General features: G+C 36.3%; 1 long non-coding RNA gene across 1 annotated transcript; it reads left to right on the top strand.

Annotated features, from left to right (window-relative positions):
* The first annotated feature begins 8,340 nt into the window (after positions 1 to 8,340).
* LOC307002668 lies at positions 8,341 to 10,414 on the top strand. The gene is made up of 2 exons (XR_013798517.1): positions 8,341 to 8,399; positions 8,786 to 10,414. It is a non-coding gene; the product is annotated as an uncharacterized lncRNA (long non-coding RNA).
* Positions 10,415 to 16,007: the final 5,593 nt, after the last annotated feature.

Genomic DNA, 16,007 nt, shown 5'->3' with positions numbered 1-16,007 from the left:
TAACCATTATTTCACAATCATATAACCTGAATCACTGAACTCATATAGAGTCCAATTTATGATTTAGGTTTATTTTATTAATATTAGCTGCATAATATGTTTAGCCTTATCAATGAAATTAAACGATCAAATCAATAAAAAAAAATATATATATATTAATATACACATTTATTTTTTTTAGGCACACACAGACATCAAGATTTAACGTATGAATCTCAGCAATGGTGAGAAACAGATCACCTCTGATCATAAGCTCATTATTTATTCATGCAGCAATGCATGATGGGAGCTATGAAAGAGTTTTGATTGGTGCAACACAGAATGCACTGCAACATGCTTTATAAATGTCACCATTGTTGAGATTCATACACTGATTCTTGATGTCTGTGTGTGCCCAAAAAAGAAATGTGTATATATATTTTTTTATTTGTATTGATTTGATCGTTTTAATTTCATTGAAAAGGCTAAACCTATTATGCAGCTAAAATTAAACCTAAACCTAACCCATAAATTGGACTCTATATGAGTTCAGTGATTCAGGTTAAATGATTGTGAAATAATGGTTATGTTAATACACAACCAACACCATCAGATCACCGTTCCTATTTGTTCATATGGCTGATATAACTCATGTACAGCAGCCAAACAAAACTTAAAGTTAATAATTTAAGGGTGAAGAGCCCAACTAAAACACACACTGATCTCCATAATGGTGACTTAAAAATTTGATTTTCTCCTTTGGTGATTCTGCTTTCCTGTGCTTTGAGTGAATGAGAATACATTTGATTGGTCTAACACAATACAAACATGTTGATTCAATTAGTTGCAAAGAAGTTGCATTGACATATTACAATCATGTTCAATTTACAAACCAATATTGTGTTCAAATAAAATATTCAAATCTTGCTTAGATGCATAATGGGTGATACGATTAAATCATGTTCATTCAACAATTTATTTTTTTGAGTGTAGAAATTGTGACGACTGACTATGTGTATTGGACTGACCAATGGTGTGTTTTGAATGTGAAATTGACTGACAGACAGACAGTGTTTTATGACATGGAAAATGCACAAGCCTCATATCGCTGGCCAAACCAGTGAAGGCTGAATGGCGTGACGCGGGTCCCTTCATGGCCAGGTGCCATGAACTGACCGACTGGGTCATAATAGATCAAAAAAAAGAATGATCTGCCAAAATGAAGGTACCAAAAACAGCCATGTCATGGAACACAGAAGTTTGAGAGCAGTCACAGTGTTGGATGAGGAAGTGAAACTAAACAGACTGAGTTTAACACAACTCCCTGTCATAACAGACGGGTTGGAGAGAGTTTCCAAAATGTTTATGGGCCACTGATAAAATATGATGTAGGTCTGATTGCAGATTGTGAGCCGATTCAAATAAAGACCAAATCCGACTATAGACCAAAAATAAAATGCAGTATCCATTGAAAAAGAAAAACAGATCAGCAGAGAAGGCTGTAGCTCGACTTCCTGTTCAGATAACCATAGCAATACGGCTAAATGAGGAACTAGGTGACGTAGAAGCGATGCAACAACAACACGCTTCTGCCTATGATAAAGAGAAATGGAAGAAGGCAGGCCGTGAATATAAGAATGGACAATGGGGCCCCAGCTAATAATAATAAACCATGTTTACCTTCTCATTTCTTTCAGGTATATGCTAAACTGATGCATGGATTGGATCACGCATCAAAAATGGAGATGTTTAATATTATGCAAAATAACTGATTTACCAAAGTTTTTTCCACAGTGGCAGCAGATTTTTGCAGCAGACGTTTGATTTGTGGGACTAACAATGTGGGGAGGGGTCAGGCAATGAGACAGGGGGGGCATCCCAGGCCGCAAAGACCATTCTCACATGTAATGCTTGATTATATTGAATTATCAAAATCTGACAAAAAGAAATACTGTGTAGTGGCAGTCGACATGTTTTCAGAATGGGTAGAAGCCATGCCAACAACAAAGGCAGATTCAAAAGGAGTGGAAAAACTGCTCCTACAAAAATTGTCCCACGATGGGGAAATCCTGAAAAATTATTAAGTGACAATGGTTCACATTTTGTAAACAGTGCAATCTCAGCAGTTGAAGCATTCTTGGGTACTTCCTGGAAGTACCATTCCTATTACCACCCGGAAGCGGGAGGAGCTAACTTACATGAGAATGAGAAAGATGGACTGGGAGGCACAAAATCCTCGAACATTGCCTGACACCACTCTTTGTGAAAATGACATGTTGCAATATTGTGTTGAGCTGGATAAGGTGTTCTGTGATATCTCAAAACAGGTCCAGGCAGCAGTTCCAGAGCCAGCTGAGACGGCCCTGCACAGCATCCGGCCAGGAGAGTTCGTGTTGATAAAGGATCTGAGACGAAAGCATTGGAAGGTGAAAAGGTGGCAGGGGCCATTCCAGGTTTTGCTGACAACTCACAATGCGGTGAAAGTCGAGGAGAGGGCTTCGTGGATGCCATGGGACGCACTGTCGAGAAGCATCAGCTCATGCGGGTAGCTGCAACGGAAGAAGAATCCCACTCAAAGCTAACGAGTGCCAAACAGAGATCAGACTAACCAGAGACGTGTCATCCCGTAGGTTACCAACTTGAAAACCACCGTCACATGAGAGCAGATGAATCAATAGTAAGAGACGATCCGGCAATTTTAGGAGTGGTCAGAACTGTATCAAGGACTTTGTGGAACTTTAACGGCGTGGGCATTGGAATAACCTGTCTGATATCAACTAGACCTGCCCTGAGACCAAGAATACATAGAGAAACGGGACTGATATCGTTCAAACAAGAACATTTTCTCGCCTGACAAGGTTGTAATGTGTGGCAATATGTTACTAAATCTTATCCTCTTAATTAATGTGGCTGTAAGCCTAGCACGAGATGATAGCATATAGAGGTGAAAATGACAAAGGGAAAATGGGGTAAGACCATGTATTTTTGTAAGGATCCATGTCAAGGACAATATGTGTACACTCAAAAAAATAAATTGTTGAATGAACATGATTTAATCGTATCACCCATTATGCATCTAAGCAAGATTTGAATATTTTATTTCAACACAATATTGGTTTGTAAATTGAACATGATTGTAATATGTCAATGCAACTTCTTTGCAACTAATTGAATCAACATGTTTGTATTGTGTTAGACTAATCAAATGTATTCTCATTCACTCAAAGCACAGGAAAGCAGAATCACCAAAGGAGAAAATCTCATTTTTAAGTCGCCATTATGGAGATCAGTGTGTGTTTTAGTTGGGCTCTTCACCCTTAAATTATTAACTTTAAGTTTTATTTGGCTGCTGTACATAAGTTATAACAGCCAGATGAACAAATAGGAACGGTGATCTGATGGTGTTGGTTGTGTATTAACATAGCCATTATTTCACAATCATATAACCTGAATTACTGAACTCATATAGAGTCCAATTTATGATTTAGGTTTATTTTATTAATATTAGCTGCATAATATGTTTAGCCTTATCAATGAAATTAAATGATCAAATCAATAAAAAAATATATATATATACATATTTATATACACATTTATTTTTTTTAGGCACACACAGACATCAAGATTTAACGTATGAATCTCAGCAATGGTGAGAAACAGATCACCTCTGATCATAAGCTCATTATTTATTCATGCAGCAATGCATGATGGGAGCTATGAAAGAGTTTTGATTGGTGCAACACAGAATGCACTGCAACATGCTTTATAAATGTCACCATTGTTGAGATTCATACACTGATTCTTGATGTCTGTGTGTGCCTAAAAAAGAAACGTGTATATATATTTTTTTATTTGTATTGATTTGATCGTTTTAATTTCTTTGAAAAGGCTAAACCTATTATGCAGCTAAAATTAATAAATTAAACCTAACCCATAAATTGGACTCTATATGAGTTCAGTGATTCAGGTTAAATGATTGTGAAATAATGGTTATGTTAATACACAACCAACACCATCAGATCACCGTTCCTATTTGTTCATCTGGCTGATATAACTCATGTACAGCAGCCAAACAAAACTTAAAGTTAATAATTTAAGGGTGAAGAGCCCAACTAAAACACACACTGATCTCCATAATGGTGACTTAAAAATTTGATTTTCTCCTTTGGTGATTCTGCTTTTCTGTGCTTTGAGTGAATGAGAATACATTTGATTAGTCTAACACAATACAAACATGTTGATTCAATTAGTTGCAAAGAAGTTGCATTGACATATTACAATCATGTTCAATTTACAAACCAATATTGTGTTCAAATAAAATATTCAAATCTTGCTTAGATGCATAATGGGTGATACGATTAAATCATGTTCATTCAACAATTTATTTTTTTGAGTGTACGGAGGTAATCAGGATGCTGTCAGTGAGGGTCTATTGACCAGGGCGGGGTATATCTCACTTCAGGGTGATTAAATTAGAATGATGCCAGAGTTTTTGGAAATAGAAGAAATCACTGAAAATTTTAAAACCAAACTGAAAGTCACTTTGTTAACAGGAAAAGATGGCACAACTCAATGGGGAGGGGGGATTTTCTGTGCTTGGTGAACCGTGGGGACTGACACTTATGTTCAAATATAAATTAGAATGGTAGATCCACCACCGAAAACTCATAAGTCTGTCCGAACTAATATCTCATACTAGCATACCTGAAGAAGAGGACGCTGAATTAGAAAAACAGTTTAATTTGAATCATGAAGACGCAACTATTATGCATAATAAGAATACAGTGTGAGGGCAACAAAGCATGCATGTTGAGTTTGCTTCAACGCCAAGCTTTAGATATCAACCAATCAATGGTGGTGTCTGCGCATGGATAGGACCTGGAGGGTTCATCCATTAAGATCGGCAAATTTAGGAGAATTAATAGGGCTAATTCCATGTGCTATGTAGAAATTACTGAATGTGAAAATTCTATAGAAATCAAATCAATATCTTCAAAGAAAGTCAAATGTCAGAACCCATCAGAACAAAGCACTAGAGACTTTGGCAATGTATGGGCAGTGAAACGGCAATTAGGCGACGTATGTTTATGTAAATTAGGGACCCAACAAGGGGCAATAATGGCTGGTACAGCACACTGTAAAACCACGATAATAATAACAAATGTATAACATCTGATGGTACAAATGTCACATGTCCAGGTGACGACGATGGCCTCCGAAAGACAACAGCTGGAACAGTATGTCTGTGGTCAAACCGCTTTCCACACCCTTCCTAAAAAAATGGATGGGGTGCTGTTATCCAGGACTTTTAGATGTAGGAACGGAGGTTTATTTGAAAAAATGTAAGTTAGGAACCTCTTGTTTGTTTTAATTTGACTGACGTCTATCAAAATGTATCAGACATAATAGAACACATGAAAATGGCCATAGCCACTCCAGATGAAATGTCATCTTCACTATATAATTGGTTCTTGGGCCTGCAGGGGTGGACGAAATTGTTAATAAGTACCATTATGCCAATCGGATGTTTGATTTTGATTTAGATTTTTCTTTTGATGATTCCATGTTTAATGAATTGTATTTCTAGAAGTGACTGTAACAATGGTGAGAATGAATCCAGGGGAATACACAACAATGATAAGTAGGGTACCAGAGGACGAAGTTAATGTGTCAGTGGCTGATGATGATGATGAGGATTATGAGAACGAGAGCGAACATGAGTTTGACTAGAAAATTAAGTAACTATGGGGAAAGTTGTAAATTACTATGAGTATGGAAAAGTAAATGTCAAATTGTGTGTATGTTCTTTGAATGAACATATGGGGGATTGTTATGGAAATTTTACATTTAGATGTGTTTCTTTTGCTTTTGTATGGGTACAACTTTTATTAACATTGAAGATGTATTGTTTACTAAACCATTTAAAGGAAAATAATCATATAAGCAAAAAGCACATTATTAAAGATATAAAACCAAGTTTTTAGAAATGTTAAAAGTTAGGACAAACTTTCAGGAACGAAATGTTCTCTGAGTCATGTGAAGGCTGACAATATGTGTGTGTGCAGTTTCGATCAGCACACGAGATCTGTAGCTAAAAGCAGGAAACTTTTTGCTGACATGACAAGTTGTTCTGTCTGATAGAAATAATTTTGGACATGAGATCATGAGCACATGAGACCATGAGCTAAGAAGTCTGGGTTTAAGGTAACAAAAGGTTTTTTACACAGGATGTGTTTGGGTATATAACATTGGCGAAAGGGACTAGCCTTTGCCTTCTCATGTCAGATGCTCTCTGAGTGAGAATGCCATGGGCCTTCTCATATCAGACGCTGTCTGTGTGGGAACGTCTTATTTCATGCATGAAATAAAATACTTTGTTTAATCTTTTGAGAAACGACTTTGTCTCCTTCATCCAGGTTTTTGAATATTGATAATTTCCACAACAGATTACATTGATAGAACATTATCCCCTAACATTATTATAAGGGTTTAGCGGGAAGTTTCCCAGCAGACACAGGACTGATCCTCTTAAAAGAGGTTTAGATGTCGAAGTTGGTTTGAAAGTAGTTGTTTGGTTTGGTCACCATTATGGAGGTCAGTGTTTGCTTTAGCTGTGCTCTTTGGCCTTGACTATTTGATGTTAGTTTTTCTCTGGCTGTTGTGTTTGATATAGAAAGAGAAAATGTGAAGTATATACACAGCAAAAACTCCAGTGTTAAATTAACACTCCTGGGAGTTTATATGAGTCCACACTTAAGAGTGTAAAGTGTTAAAATATGAGTTTTTAATGAACACTCAAGAGTGTTAACGTTAATGAGATAATTGAGTGATGATTGAACATTAGTGATGAACACCTGATAATAACAAGCAGAATCACAGAAGGAGAAAATCACAAATTGTAAGCCACCATTATGGAGATCAGTGTTTGCTTTAGTTGGGCTCTTGACCCTTTATATTATTTACTTAAAATGTTGTGTGCCTGCTGTTATTATAACAGACAGATGAACAAAGAAAAAAAGTTATCTATTGGTTATGTTATGACAATCAGAATTGGAACTTGATCACTAAACCCTTATCATCTGATTTAGATTTATGTTTGTTTATTACACTGTAAAAAGTAATTGCTGAATCTACTTAAGAAAAACTAGTGAATTTAACTTACTTTGGAAAATTAGTTGATTTGACTTGATTAGACTGTGTAATGTGAACTTTTAGGTGGATGCAATAGTTAAACTAAACAAATCTAGTACATTGTACTTAAGATTGTTAAGTGTATTGTACTAAAGGCATGTTTACACAGTTGCAAATTTCTTAAGCACAACATTTGCATAGTATTAATAATAATAATGAAATTAATAAAAAATTTGTAAACACACAATGGTTGTTAAGTTGATAATAGCTATATACATATATATATATAGATATATTTGTTTTTATTTAAATGATATTTGTTTTTATTTTACATTTATTTATTTTAAATGAATTATTTTATTTTAAAATATATATAATTTTAATATATATATATATATATATATATATATATATACATATATATATATATATATATATATATATATATATATATTATATATACACACGTGTACTGTACATGTGTATTTATTCATTTATTATTTGTTCTGAATCTTTTTTTCCTTTGCGCTAAAATATGGGAAACTAGCTAGATTAAAGCTTATAGCAAGCCCATCAGCTGCTGCTGCTTCACAACCCATAATATTTTTATTAACAGAGCTTGATATATTTACTGACCGTTGGTTAAGTTTCAGCATCAGACGAAACTGCTACTCTTAATTTCTTAAATGCATTTTCGTCTCGCGCATGCGCAAGCGCAAGCGCAAACGCAATTATTTTGGACGGTTTGGGTTTGAAAATAAGACGACGACATCGACGACGAAGATCTTCAGTTCGTGTTCGGGATCCGGCAGCAAAACTAGGTATGCTCTTTAATAACTATTTATAAACCTAAATGTCGTTGTATTGCGTATAAAAACTTAACTTAAACAGAATTTAATTTGCTCATTGTGCAGTAAGAGGAAAAGTTGAGACCAGTGGCTTACTAGCTAACTTAGGTGGCAAAAATCCATTTTTACTGAACACTGTTTTTATGTAACTTACAGTTTGTAAGCTATTTTAATCGGTTGTAAGTTCGTGGTTATCATTAAAATTATGTAAAAAAACTGCGGCCTTTGTTTTACTCACCCTCAAGTTGTTCTAAACCTGCATGAGTTTCTTCTGCTGAACACAAAAGAAGATATTTCGAAGAATGTCGGTAATCAAACATATTTTTTCCAACTACTATGGAAGTCAAAGGCAACTCTCAACTGTGGTTTACCAACATTCATCGAAATATCTTCTTTTCAGTTCAACAGAAGAAACTCATGCAGGTTTAGAACAACTTGAGGGTGAGTAAATTATGTCAGAATTTATATTTTTGGATGAACTATCCCTTTAAGAGCGCATACTCCCATTTAATGTTACACTAAATTAATAACACTGTATTATGTCTAAATGTAAAGGCCTTTTCAAACATGACACAGCAGTGGATGCAGGGAGGAATACATACATTAAACCACTGCATGAAAAGACAAATAAAACTGAAGACCAGCTATTTAAATTAACTATCAAAAAATCTATTGTCTTTCTTTCAAATGTTTTTCATTCATTTCTTTATGTAATATAAAATGATGATGATGACAGAATTTTCATTTTTGGGTGAATCATCCATTTAAAAAGAGGTTTTGTGGCTTACTTTGACCTAATTTTTGTTATATGCTATTCCCATTTTTAGGACTGTGATGACAATGAAGACATTTCCCACATTGGAATAGGTATTCTAACAGTGATTCCCGAGGACTCTGCAACCGTACCCTACTCCCTGCCATACTCTACTCCCCATCAAGATGCCACAACAACGACAATAATTTTGTAAGGTACAGCGGTTGTGGATGAACTTGAAAATTTATTTGAACTTGAAACTAATTTATGCTCTAAACTGAAGCACTGAAGAGCACATTCCATATTTGCCACAAAATACATATTTTTTCCATATTAAGTTTACTTGATGTTAAATAGGTTTTAGAATAGAATTTTATTAGAAGATAATTTTAAAGAGAACTGTAGTAGGAAAGGTTCTGTACTAGCCTGGCTCCGCCCTCCTATGTACTTTCGCTCAATTTTAATTTTCCTTCAATACTACGTCTGGCCTTGCGGTGTATTCTTACATTTTCTCCTGTCAAAAATGTCTTGTTTCTCCAGTTACATTATCAATGGATAGTTGCTTTTTTTTCTTTATTTATGTGTTCCGTCTTTAAGGGGGCTTTTACACTGTGCTCGTTTGCTGCGGTCCGAGCATGATTGTTCCCGGCGCCCCCCGCAGCGTTGGTCTCACACTCAACTTGATTCTATCGAACCTTGGTGCGTTTGCGTGCATATTACGTCATCCCAAACGTGCACGACGCATGATAGAAAACAGAACGCGGATCAATATATTGTGTTTTTTTGTGCTATTATGCGCAGCTGCGTTACCAACACATGTTTACTGTGTGTGTGTCACATAAGGTGGTCTTTTGCTGCTTGCAAATTCTTTTGAGGATACAGTGGATTTCCAAATTTGTTTCCCTGATTTCACGCGCTATGCGCAAATACACTGCAGGCTCACTCGCGCTCGTCTTATCCAAGGTAAATCGTCAACACTATCATCCCTTACATGTGTTATATTTAACTAAAAACATAATAATCAGCTAAAAAGCATGCGCAGGTCATTTTACTTCCTGTACAAGCGCTCCCGAGTCCGTGTTGCTTCCACATTCTACCGAACTCAGACCACCTCCTCCAGGTAGTCTCGGGTTTGGTACCCCAGTGCGCACCCGGGTCCGCATGACAGCGCTCACATTAACGATTATTCATGCGAACCGTGCCCCGTTCCCAACTAAACTACCAGTGTGTGAAAGCCTCCTTAAAATTCTCCTCAACGTGCATGCAGTGTAAATAAAGCAGCTACATCAATGAAATAGTAAAGTTAGTCCACGGCCACACCCCCATGCTAAAATAGAAAATCCGTTAGATTTCATTTATTCAAATGTTTGTTTCTGAAGTCACAATTTACCAAAAGTAAAATTGATAAAAGGGGGGTAAAAAGCCACTTGCATTGATAATGTAACTGGAAAAACAAGAAAAATGAATGTCTGGTTTCAATTTTTAACTTTTCTATTTGCCTTATATGGTCTGAAAACTGAATTGTGAAGTTAATTCACTTAATCTTTGTATTGTCTTTTTCTTTTTTTTCCTTGAGTGCAGTATGTGTTTTTTTCTTTTTCTAAAATGTTGTTGGCAGGCCAAGTTGACGGGCATGCCTTAAGTAATGTCTCAAATTAATATTGTTTTATCGAGCAAATAAACATTCTACTGTTGTGCCAAATCTGTTGTCTGTCTTTATATTCTCAACTTAGAATTTTGAGTACAACTTGCTTGAGAAATTTAAGGCAATCAGTTTCCACACATCCCTCTAGTAAAATGAACAAGCAGTCATGTTAAAAGAACTGTTTTGTTTGAGTTAAGCTTACAAATCTCAACTTAAATCTGTAAGTTACCTAAACTTTTGAAATTGAGTTACCTGTACTCAAGTTTTACGGCAACCTCTACAAATACACAAGTTAACTTTACAAAGTAGTAGAGAGTAGTATCAAGTCAAAAATGATGACCTAATTTACTTACTAATTTTGAGGCAATCAGTTTCCACAGCTTTTCTAAGTAAAGTCAACGTATTACTTTTTACAGTGTACAGCATAACTGTGATTCTACATAAATATCCAGAATTTTTGATAAATAAATACGGAATAATTAGGGCCCGAGCACCGATGGTGCGAGGACACTATTGGAATTGCTCTGTTTATTATTAGGGCCCAAGCCTTGAAAAGGCGAAGGCCCTATTGTTTTTCTTCGGATTATTATTATTATTATTTTTCTTACGACTATTCGGGCACTTTTGGGTCTCTTAACGTGCTCAAAAACTCTTGAAACTTTGCACACGGGTCAGAACCCGCGGCCATTAGAGCCGGACTGAAGCTGGTACCCGGGCGTGGCAGGGGGGCTCGACAGCGCCCCCTGGAACGGGGTCCGAAAACTTGGTCCATAAATCAAACACGCTTGCATGAAATAATATGAAACTCGGTACACTTATAGATCTCATCGGTTCATATATCCTTCATGCTCTGACTTTTTACCCCAGCTCAACAGGAAGTCGGCTATTTGGGGTAGTTAGAAAAACGCATTCAATGGAATTTAAAATACTCCTCCTAGACGATTCAACCAATCGCCACGAAACTCGGTCAGCATGAAGTCAAGACATTGAGGATGATAAATTGCCAGGGGATTTTTGATATCTCGAACGGTTTGGCCGTGGCGAGGAAACAAATTTATGGCGAATATTGGAAACAGGAAGTGTGTTATAACATCCTCATACATTAACTGATCTTGATGAAACTTCAGCAGTGTGTTCGCTGTAAGAGGCCGATCACATGGATGTGACTATTGTGAGTCAAGGTTATAGCGCCACCAACTGGCAACAGGAAGTGTGTCACTTTCAAAATGCTTTGAATTCACCCTCTTATTTTTACCCGATTTGCTTCAAACTTCATCTGTATAATGTAAACACACGACAGATGTAGACCTGTGAAAGGATTATTGATATCTTTAATACTGTCGCCATGGCAACGCTTTAAACTTTAATATTCTTTTTGGATGCATTTGAGGCTCTTAACATGCTTCAAATTGCATGAAACTCAACATGCATATCACATTTATTGCCTAGTACACTTGTGCGAAGTTTCAGAAACGGGCGTGGTAAGGGGCTCAGTAGTGCCACCTTTAGTCAAAAATGGGGTATTAGTTTTACCTACAGTAACCAAACTCGGTACGTATATTCTTCTCTTCGATCCGGACAACTTTCTAATTTACAGTCATTAGCTCCGACCAACAGGAAGTCAGATATTTTGGTTTGAATGTGATTTTTGATATATTTTAGACTCCGAGTTTTTAGCGGTGGTTGATTTTATTCACACCAAACTTTTTCAACATGATGAAAATACATTAAAGATGCTAAATTGTGAACGGATATTAAATATCTCAAACGGTTTTGCTATGGCGAGGGATTAAAGTAATGTCCAGAAAGGAAACACTTAAAGCCTCATATCTTCTAAAAATGTAATTATACACCATTTATTTCTATATAAAAGTATACAAATATCAGAACTAAACCCATTTTGTTCTTTTTTTCAATTTAAGAATTATGTATAAGTTAAAAAACAGCCAGAATGCGCTATGTAGTAAAAAAATAAGTCATACATAGGGCAATACTGCCCTCTTGTGTTCGAAATCAGGTAGGCCCATTGTATATTGTATTTATATATAAATATATTAGTGACTGTGAGAATATTTTCCTACGGGTTAATCGATGTGTGATTAAAGCGGGGGCTTTTAAATCGCTAACTTAAAAGCCAAAGTAGTACTGGACGTCCAGTAGGAATGAACTAAAACACATTCACTCTGTTCTGCTCGTTCCTCGCCGTGAACGCATTATTGCCCGTGCAGCCGTGAGCATTTAGTTTCATTTTAAACATAGCGCCATTTCGGGGGTGGGATTGCTTGAATTGCGTGTTCAATTCCGTCATCATCTTTTCAGTCAGCTCTCCACCCATGATTAATGAAATTGGACTCCTTGTGCTGATCTTTGCTGCGACTCTCATTCAGCTCACGATTTATTAAGCGGACACGTTCAGGTTTTAATTGTAGGTTAGTGCCCGTTCTCTAACTGAACTAAATTATTTTAACACACACACACACAAACACACACACACACACACATAAAATCGACGGTGGAGCGCGATGATATATTTAATATATCTGTATATTTGAATAGGCCTATCTGTATATTTGAATATCTGTATATTTTTTCCACCGGTTAACCAACGTGTGACACCAGCGAGGGCTTTTAAATCGCTAATATAAAAGTGAAAGTAAGTATGATTATGGTGGCGCTCGCAGTGCGCTCGAATGAATTCCTATGAAAGTAGAAATTAACTAAAAAACGTTCGCTCTGTTCTGCTCACTCCTCGCGTTGGACGCGCACCGTTATGAATGCCTGTGCAGCCATGAGCTTTTTTAGTTTAATTTTAAAATTAGCGCCATTTCGGGGGCGGGTAGGCTATTGCTTGAATTTATTTTACAAAACACGTGCTATATTTCAGATCAATATATTTGTTTTCCTTAAAATTATTCTCATCTGAATTAAAAATAATTTATTTCTGTATAAAATAATACTATGACTAAAATCGCATTTGATGTTTTTTTTTAATCAATAACTTAAAAATAAACAGATTAGTGCTCTGTTTGAGGACTAGAAATTAAAACCTTTGCAATATGATGAATGTCCAAAATATGGCACCGCCACCGACAGACTGTTTTAAACGAGGTTGGATAAATATTTCTTGCTTTTAAACATTGTACGTGTGCGTGTGTGCGCGGGTGTGTGTGTGCGTGTGCGTGCAATCAGTCCCGGGTAAGAGGCATGATGGGAATTGGACTTCTGGGAGTGAGGTTAATATTCCGGAGACGGTTCCCTCAGGTTGTGAAAAGGAGGCGGCGCGGGAGCCCCAATAGTAACCAACTGCAGAACCCCAGAACCATACGTCATAGCAGTGTGATCACGACAGCGTCAGCCTAAAAGTCTGATGCCAGAAGTGGGCGTGGCCAGGCATTGCGCTACTTCTGTGTTTCAAAGTTTAAAACAATGCTGATATTTTTTTTTTTTTAACGATTTCATTACAAATGTTTATTTAATATATATATATATATATATATATGTATATATATAAAATATAATAACTATGTTTTGTCCTATTAACAAAAGACAGGCAATGTACTATTAACAAATGTTAATAGTTTTTTAAAAGTTAAAATGATACTTTATGCATTTGTTTAGTGTCAAATGATTAACAATATCAATTGAACACAGTTTAAAAAACAAAATAATACAACGAAAACAAAGCTTGAACATTTGATTTAATTGAAAAGCATTTTTTAAATAAAATGTGTTTTTTTCCTCTGAAAAATGGCAAAAGCATCGCACACTGTACCTGCTCTAAATAAATAGTCATTAAATAAAAATACAAAATCGAAATAAATAAATTATATTTTATTGTTATTTTTTTAATTATTGTTCTGTTCTGAATATCAATACATTTAAAGGATTTGTTGTGGAATATTTTGAGTATCATAAAATCAGAACAATTCTCGTTTTAGTGATTATTAAAAAAAAAAAAAAAAATTTCACTGTTCTAATCAGGTCAGGCAAGTCAAATTCTCTGTGTTTTGTCCCTTAAAAAAGATAATATATATATATATATATATATATATATATATATATATATATATATATATATATATATATATATATATATATACCACACTTCATATGAATTTTTGGTCTTGTGTACTTACAATGGCTGCTGATTTCATGTGTCCGTTAAGTCCATGAGACTGTAGGGTGTCTAATTTTTCATTTTAGGTTTCAGAAGGGTGCTCACGCATACTTTGTGGTTGATATGTGCCCTCGATGCGCACTTTTGCAGAACCCACACTGATGCAAGCTCTAAAGCAGACTTCTTCTCGACAGTCAAACGTTATTTGCCCGTCGTGCACAGGAACCCTAAAGGCAACGGGGTGGCGGCTTTATATATATATATATATAAATAAATATAGCTGCAAGCAGCGATGGAGGGCCCAAGCCGGTGGCAGCGCCAGCCCGGTGCCTTTAGTGTAACTAAAGGCACCAGGGTGGCGGTGCCACCGGCTTGGGCCCGTAATCGCTGCTTGCAGCTATATTTATTATTATTTTCCGCATTTAATCGCATTTTTGAGGGCCTAAACATGCACGAAAACTCACGAAAATTTGCACACGCGTCAGAACTGGCGAAAATTGACATCTGATATGCGTTTCAGAATTGGGCGGGGTAAAATGGCTCGATAGCGCCACCTATAAAGGTTCAACGGAGTGCGCCTCCCGCTACGTTTCACGTATGTGTACGAAATTCGGTACATACATGTAATGACCCAATACCTACAAAAAAGTCTCTTGAGGCATAGCCTTAAACACAACAGGAAGTCAGCCATTTTGAACTTCCTCTCTGATTTTTGTGCAGTTTTTGCCATTTTCAGGCCTCGTACTTTAACGAACTCCTCCTACAGTTTTAATCTGATCATCTTCAAATTTGGTGAGTGTAATCTTAAGGCCTTTGCGACGTTAAATTGCGAAGATCTAGAGTTTTCGTCGAAGGGCGTGTCCTCGGCGGCCTGACAAATTTTGATGTTTCGCCATGAAACAGGAAGTTGCTGTAACTCAGGCAAACAATGTCCAATCTGCCCCAAACTTCCCACGTTTGATAAGAGTTCTGCCCTGAACACATGACCATGCTCAAATTCAGTTACAGTCATAGCGCCACCTGCTGGCAACAGGAAGTGACATGTTTAACACTGTTTTGGACTCCTAATAACATATAAAAAATTGCCAGCAACTGCTTAACATGTTAACAACATATTAGAAACATGCTAAAACATGCTAGCAAACATTAGCTAAGTGCTAAAGCATGCTATTACTGCAATTAAATAGGAATTTGCTGTAACTCAGGCATTGAATGTCCAATCTGCCCCAAACTTCACTCGTTTGATAAGCGTTCTGTCCTGAACACATGACCATGCTCATATTCAGTTACAGTCATAGCGCCACCTGCTGGCAACAGGAAGTGACATGTTTAACACTATTTTGGACTCCTAATAACATACAAAAAAGTGCCAGCAAGTGTTAAACATGTGAACAACATACTAGAAACATGCTAAAACATGCTAGCAAACATTAGCTAGGTGCTAAATCATGCTATTAATGCAATTAAATAGGAATTTGCTGTAACTCAGGCATTGGATGTTTAATCTGCCCCAAACTTCACACGGTTGAATAT

Source organism: Phoxinus phoxinus, assembly GCF_949152265.1.
Source record: "Phoxinus phoxinus genome assembly, chromosome: 1".
In the NCBI taxonomy this organism is placed as follows: Eukaryota; Metazoa; Chordata; class Actinopteri; order Cypriniformes; family Leuciscidae; genus Phoxinus; species Phoxinus phoxinus.
This window is presented reverse-complemented; position numbering and strand designations above follow the sequence as displayed.